The sequence below is a fragment of the Tupaia chinensis genome, unplaced genomic scaffold, assembly GCF_000334495.1.
Source record: "Tupaia chinensis unplaced genomic scaffold, TupChi_1.0 Scaffold144058_1, whole genome shotgun sequence".
Taxonomy (NCBI): Eukaryota; Metazoa; Chordata; class Mammalia; order Scandentia; family Tupaiidae; genus Tupaia; species Tupaia belangeri.
In genome coordinates this window covers 1640449-1648568 of record NW_006203910.1, presented here as the reverse complement: position 1 = coordinate 1648568, position 8120 = coordinate 1640449, and positions in this window count along the sequence as shown.

Sequence of the window (8120 nt, the reverse complement as noted above, 5' to 3'; positions counted from 1 at the left end):
CCCTCTCTCTCTCTCTCGCTCTTGCTCTCTCACTCTCTTGCTTTCTTGTTCTGTCCCTCTCTGGTCAAAATTAAAATAAATAAATAAATAAATAAAGTTCAATAAAATAATTATTTAAAAGAAAAATGGTAAAATAATAATTAAAAAAAGAATGAGCAGGCAGTCTACAAGAACCCCTGTAGCTCAGCTGGTTAGAGAGGACTTGCTGCAATTGGCTCCAGGGGTCAGGACGAGTTGTGTGTGTCCCAGGAACTCACGAAGGGCAGGGACTGGGAGCCTGAAGCCTGGTTCCCTGCCTGCTGGGAGAGACCCAGTCCCCACTCCCAAGGTGCTCCAGGTCTCCTGAGGAAGGACCAAGGCCCGTATGGAGGCAAGACTGGGGCCTGAAGCAGAACTCCCAGAAGGGAGACCTCCAATCTCACCCGTGAGTTTCCAAATGCCACCTGAAGCGGGCCAGACTCCAGCTGAAAGGGGAACACAGGCCTTGCTGAAGCTAGATCAGGCCAGCTGTGCAGATCTCCCCGGGCCCGTCCCGGCCTGGACGGAAATGCTTCCACTGGGCTTGTTGGCTGCCTGCAGGCCCGCAGGGCTGAGCGGCTGAGTGGCTGGGAGAGGAAATAACGAGGGCAACTCGCCTGCAGTGAGAGCCAGGCTCCCAGCCTGCCTGCTGCCCGTGCACGCCTCGCTCGGCCCACGGTGACCCTCCCACACACGCTTCAGAGGCCCACTGACCCTGCAATACGTATCTCACCACCCAGCAGCCTCCCAGTCTGCAGTCCAGCCCTTGGACAGTCAAGGAATTTTTAGTTCCAGCTGTAGACTGCCCTGCAAGACTGAAACTGTGGTCCTTCATTCAGTTCTCTGTGCGGTGAGGAGAGTTCCTCCACCTGACAGGCACAAGGGAGCCATGGTTGGTTCTTGAGCAGAGGAACAGCATGCTGAAAGTGTTGAGACCTAGTGAGGAACCAACACTGAGAGCCAAAAGTGTCTGAATTCCAGTCCTGGCCCAGCCATTCCCTGTACGACTTACAGAAAGCCCTTTCAGCTCTCTGCACTTGTGTCCTCACCTGTGAATGAGGATGACACCATCACCAGCTCTACTCACCTTGCTGGGTCGACACAAGCCTCAGATAAGAATGCATACATAGGGACCAGCAGGTGGCATGGTGGGTAAGGCGCTGGACTCCCACATGGCTGCCCACGGTTTGAGTCCCAGACCTGGTGGCTCGCTTTCCCACTTTCCTTCTCTCTCTTTTTCTCTCTCTCCCTGTCATGTCTCTCTTGGTCAAATTAAAATAAATTAATGAATAAATAAATAAAATTAAATAAATAATACTTTTTTAAAAAGTATGATTTGTCAAGAGAATAGCATCTTCCATACTATGGACAAAAATTACTAGACATTTTATAACTTCAAGCATCAAATATATTGAGTCCTATAACTGGAGTCTGTCCAAGACTCATTCTTGCTTAATTAACTTCACTGGGATTTCCACAAAATTTTAGGATATACTGTTAGATCAATTATATCACTAGAGTGAGAAAGATGTAACAAGAAGAAAAAATTAACTTCAAAATATTATTAAATTATGAAATAATTATGGAAATATTGCCATTAAATAACAAAAATATCAGCATAGTTATATATCCAAAGAAAATATTCATTTATTTCCCCACTGCATGATTGCAGGTATGTTTATTTCTTTTAACTAAACATAAAATTCTGCCTATAAGTGTGAGGTTAGATATGTGATAAGTCAATGTCTAATTTAGTTGAAACAATTACTTATTAAACTAATTTTTAAAAAATGGTATCAGGCTGATCACTTAGCAAGGTAATTTATTATTATTATTATAATTTCATTTTCTTTTATACATTAAGTCACATTATTTATCTTACAAAGTGAATATTTCAACATATAAAAATTTCTCCCTAGCCCAGTTGATAAAACTAAAAATTATCTTCAACAGATAATACCACAGATCAAAACAACAATGAGATACCACCTAACCCCAGTCAGAATGACTAAGATTAAAAAAAAAAAAAGGGGTAACTGCTGGCAGGGGTGTGGTGAAAGGGGAACTCTCTTACACTGCTGATGGAAATGTAGATTGGTCCAGCCACTGTGGAGAACAATTTGGAGATTCCTCAAAAATCTACAAATAGAACTACCATGTGATCCAGCAATACCATTCCTTGGTATCTATCTCTCGCTCTTGCTCTCTCACTCTCTTGCTTTCTTGTTCTGTCCCTCTCTGGTCAAAATTAAAATAAATAAATAAATAAATAAAGTTCAATAAAATAATTATTTAAAAGAAAAATGGTAAAATAATAATTAAAAAAAGAATGAGCAGGCAGTCTCCAAGAACCCCTGTAGCTCAGCTGGTTAGAGAGGACTTGCTGCAATTGGCTCCAGGGGTCAGGACGAGTTGTGTGTGTCCCAGGAACTCACGAAGGGCAGGGACTGGGAGCCTGAAGCCTGGTTCCCTGCCTGCTGGGAGAGACCCAGTCCCCACTCCCAAGGTGCTCCAGGTCTCCTGAGGAAGGACCAAGGCCCGTATGGAGGCAAGACTGGGGCCTGAAGCAGAACTCCCAGAAGGGAGACCTCCAATCTCACCCGTGAGTTTCCAAATGCCACCTGAAGCGGGCCAGACTCCAGCTGAAAGGGGAACACAGGCCTTGCTGAAGCTAGATCAGGCCAGCTGTGCAGATCTCCCCGGGCCCGTCCCGGCCTGGACGGAAATGCTTCCACTGGGCTTGTTGGCTGCCTGCAGGCCCGCAGGGCTGAGCGGCTGAGTGGCTGGGAGAGGAAATAACGAGGGCAACTCGCCTGCAGTGAGAGCCAGGCTCCCAGCCTGCCTGCTGCCCGTGCACGCCTCGCTCGGCCCACGGTGACCCTCCCACACACGCTTCAGAGGCCCACTGACCCTGCAATACGTATCTCACCACCCAGCAGCCTCCCAGTCTGCAGTCCAGCCCTTGGACAGTCAAGGAATTTTTAGTTCCAGCTGTAGACTGCCCTGCAAGACTGAAACTGTGGTCCTTCATTCAGTTCTCTGTGCGGTGAGGAGAGTTCCTCCACCTGACAGGCACAAGGGAGCCATGGTTGGTTCTTGAGCAGAGGAACAGCATGCTGAAAGTGTTGAGACCTAGTGAGGAACCAACACTGAGAGCCAAAAGTGTCTGAATTCCAGTCCTGGCCCAGCCATTCCCTGTACGACTTACAGAAAGCCCTTTCAGCTCTCTGCACTTGTGTCCTCACCTGTGAATGAGGATGACACCATCACCAGCTCTACTCACCTTGCTGGGTCGACACAAGCCTCAGATAAGAATGCATACATAGGGACCAGCAGGTGGCATGGTGGGTAAGGCGCTGGACTCCCACATGGCTGCCCACGGTTTGAGTCCCAGATCTGGCGGATTGCTTTCTCACTTCCCCATCACCACCCCATCTGTCTCTCTCTAGTGAGCCCACGTGTCCTATAGCAAATTTTAAAAAATAGATAATGAGAAATAAAATTAAATAAATAATTTTAAAAAGAATGCATACATAATGCCTTTTCAAAAAGGTGTATTTATAGGCCGGCCCCATGGCCTAGTGGTTAAGGGAGCTGAGTCCCTCATAGTTGACTGTGTGGCTTGAATCCTAGCTCTGGTAGCTTCAAAAACACACCAGGTGTGAGGGGCCACAAGTGGCATGGTGGTTAGGGTGTTGGACTCCCACATGGCTGAGCACAGTTTGAGACCAGGACCCAGCTGCTTGAAAATCATGCTGGGCACATGTGAGCATATGCCCAGGATCTCCAGAGAAGGGCAGAGAAGGAATTGCAATGAGGTCATCCCCCCTGAGGGGGATGATTTCTCACTTTCCCTCTCTGTCTCCCCTGTCTCTCTGGTGAGCACACTTGCCCTATGACAAAAATCAAAAAAACAAAAGCGAAAACCCCAGGGGTGTGGGTGTGTGCGTGCGTGCGTGTCCTAAATCCCAACAGCATGGAGAAGGAGGAGAAGGGATTGTGGTGTGACCAAGCCCCACCGGGAATACTTTCTCTCTCTCTGGTGAGCACACCTGCCCTCAGGCAATTTTAAAAAGGTCTATTTATTTCTCCAGGGTTCTCATGCCACAATCCAACCCAGCCCTGGCCAGCCAGGATGATCTCAGGCCTGGCCTGTACAAGGGGATCTCAGGACACAAGTTTGGGACCTTCCCATTAAGCTGTAGCATGGTGGAGTGCCCGTTACTGCTACGCCACAGCCACTGGCGTAAAGACACTTCCACACAGTGAGCTGCAGAACTGCTCAGTGGAGGGTGACCAGATGCCCTTCCTCCTCTTCTAGGAATCTGACTCCAAACTCTCCCCTTCCCCTGCAGCATTTGCAGTACTCCCCGCTCCACTGGCTCTTTCTCCTTGGCCCTCAGATGTGCTCGGATTGACCATGTCCCTGCACTGACATGTCCATTTTCTACCTTACTTCCACCACTAAGTTCTGAGACACACGGTCTCTGCCAGAAACTTTCATTTTCCATCCTCCTCCTGCTCTCCAGCTTTCACCCCTACCTCTCTGCATCCATCATCCCGTTCGATGGCATTGGATCCCATCAATCCTATCCCACCTAAGTCGTCCGATTGCTGGCGCCAACAGCCTCTCGGATGGTCGCCAGGTACAGAACCCGAACCATGGCCGACTACATGGGAGTCCAGCGACATAGCCATTATGCCAACTGTTGGTCCCCTGAATTTGTATTTTTTAAGAATTGTTTAATTTTTGATTTATCATTTTTATATTTATTTTTTATTTGCTACAAGGCACATACACTCACCAGAGAGAGTCAGACAGACAGAGAGAGAGAGAGACAGACAGAGAGAGAGAGAGAGAGAGAAAATGAGTAAGCAAGCTGCCGGGTGGTCGGTCATGTGGGAGTCCGGCGCCTTAACTACCAAGCCACCTGCCGGTGCTTTCTCACTGCTTCTTACTGGCTTTCTCCCCCGCAACCACCTGCCCCCCTTCTGGAGAGTTCCACATGGCGGGAACCTGAGGGTGGCCAACAACCAGCAAGAAACCAAGACTGTCGGCCCAAGAGCCAGTGGACACCTGAAGGCTCCAGCTGGCAGCCATGGGAGCGAGCTTGGGAGTGATTCTACCCCAGATGAACCTTGAAGAGACAGCAGCCCTGGCTGACGCCGTCACTGCAGCTTGTGACAGACCCCAAGATACAGAGTCCCCAGGTTCTTGACCCACAGAAACCATGAAATAATAGGTTGCTTGTTGTTTAAAGCCATGACGTTTTGAGGTAATTTGAAAAGTAAAAATCATCGGTGTTACTTTCCAGCACTTTGAACAATGTGGCTAACCAAAGTCACCAGAGAGAAATCTGGATGGGTCTGGGTGAGTGACTAGGGCACAATGGAGTCAGCAGAGACGGCGTGTTCCCTATTGCCTGAGAATGAATGATCCCAGGCACACAGAGGTGAGCAGAAGTACTCTCTGGGAGCCTAGCACCGCAAAGCCATACATCACACCTCATGGGAGGGGAAAAAGTATCCGGAAACTCAAACAACCCGGATCCACTCAGTAGGAGAATGGTACATGACTAGGACATATGTATACAGTGGAATACTATCAATACTATAGAGTGAAGTTGAAAGGGCTAGACGTTTCAACACGATAAATCTCAAAAACCTACTGTTAAACAAGAACAGCAAGTTGCAAAAAGATATGGCCAGGATATCATTTCTAGAAGTTCAAGCACTCATACAGCAAACCTATAAGTGGTTTATATAACTTGTTTATAGATACAGTGTGTTGTAAAAGGGAAGGTACGGGTTTGTCTCCTGAACTCTGCACCTGTGAACCCAGCTGCCTGCTTGCCCTTCTGGCCCTCTCCCTTCCTACGCCTACTAGGCTTCTCAAATGTAATCGAGTGCCTGATCAGATGTAAGCAAGTGTCTGACCGAGTGCTGCAATTCAGTGCCTGATCTGTCTTCCCATAAGCCTGTTCCCCCTGTGTAAATGGCAGTGAATGACAACCAGAAGTGACTCAGGATGAAAATTTTGTTTTGTTTTGTTTTTTAATTGAGAGAGAGAGAGAGAGAGAAGAGACATACCAGCAACAGGGTCTTAATGTCAGGACCCACCCGCAGCCCCAGCCCACATCATGGAGCACACATGCACCCAGCATGCGTAGGGAGCTCGAACTCTGGACTTTTCATGTGGTCCCAGCACTGCAGAATTTCATGTTACTGCTGTGCCACTATCTGGCCTCTTGGATTGAAATCTTCTGATCATCCTTGATTTTTCTCTTTCTGTCCTATCTCCCCCTCCACCTGATCTAGCTGCAAATCCTGTGGCGTCTACCTTCAGATAGAGCTAGTTTCTGCCCACGTTTTGTCGCACCTAACGTTGCCAGCAGGGCCCAAGATACCGTCACCTGCCACCTGGATGGTTGCATGAGGCGTCTAACCAGCCTCCCTGTTTCCACGCTTGTCTCCCTACAGCCCACTTTCTCTCTGTTTCAAGTTTTATCTCATTTTTGATTGACAGGTAATAACTGTATATACGTATGGGGGGATGACGGGATGTTTTGAGGCATTTATGCATTGTGGGATGATCAAACCAGGTTCATTGGCATACTTATCAGCTCAGAATATTTCTCATTTCTCTGTGGTAAGCACAGTTAACATCCTCCTCTTTTAGCTATTTTGAAATGTGCCGTGCATGGTTATTAACCCCGGCCGCTGTGCTGCGCGATAGACAGAAGGCGTTCCTCTTACGTAGCCTACAGTCTGTTCTCAGCATAGCAGCGGGAATCATCATGGACGCTCTAAGTCAGATCATGCCAGGTCTCCGCTCCGAACCCTCTGGTAGCCCCTTTCTCCCTCATTCCAATTGCAAATGTGGCCCTACAAGATCCTGTCTCTACTACTTTCCAGCCTCACCTCCCTCTGCTCCAAAAAGACTGACCTCCATGTCATTCCTTATCTCCAGGCTCATTTCTACCTCAGGGCCTTTGCACTTGCTACTCCCTTGGCCTGGAACGTTTTTCTCCTGGATAGCAGCATGGTCTCCTCCCTCACATCCCATCCTTCAGTATTTGCTTTAAACCTTCCCTACCCTCCATGTTTCAAACGGTGGCTTGCTTTCTCACTTTCCCTGTCTCTCTCTCACTCTGTCCCTCTCTGGTCAAATAAAAATAAATAAGTAAAGTTCAATAAGATAATTCTTTGTTAAAAAAATGACAAACTCTCTTGACTCACTATTCCTCTTTCTTTCTTTATTATGTTTTTTTTAACCCATAGCGCTTACCATCACGTGTCATAGTGTACATTTTTGAAATGAACTTGATTATGCTTTAACTAGTGTCTCCTCTTTCTATTTTTCTTGTACTTACTAAATATTTATTTATTTATTTATTGTTTGACCAGGGAAGGAGAGAGACAAAGTTCAAAAGCAAGCTACCAGGTCTGGAACTTGAACCGTGGTTGGCCATGTGGGAGTTCAACATCCCCAACTAACAAACAACCTGCCGGCCCTGTGTGTGTGTGTGTGTGTGTGTGTGTATGAGAGGTTTTTGCTATAAGGCGCGTGCGCTTGCCAGAAAGACAGAGAGAGACAGAGAGAAAGTGAAAAATCACCCCCCAGGGGGATGGTCACACCGCAATCCCCTCTCCTCCATTCTCCTCTCAGAATCTTAGGCACGCACGCACACGCCCAGCATGAGTTTAAGCCATCGGGTCCAGGACTCGAACTGTGGTTGACTACATGGGAGCCCAGCAACATAGCCATTACACCAACTGCTGGTCCCCATAGTATACATTTTACCTGTTTGTTTATTATTCTTTTCTTCCTCGACCAGAACAGAAGCTCCAGGAGGGTAGGGATTTTCGTCTGTTGAGTCGTCTTACTGTATGTCCAGTGCCTATGAGCTTGGCACATGGTGAGCAGGGCCTGGGGGCAGCTGTGACTCAGGAAGGCAGGCCTCTGAGTCAGGGAAGGTGCCTTATTTTGTTTTCAGTCACTATAGCAGAATACCTGAGACTGGCTAATGTCCAATGAAAAGAGATTTATTTAGCTGAGGCAGGGAAGCCCACGATCTGGCAGCTGCACCTGGTGAGCGACT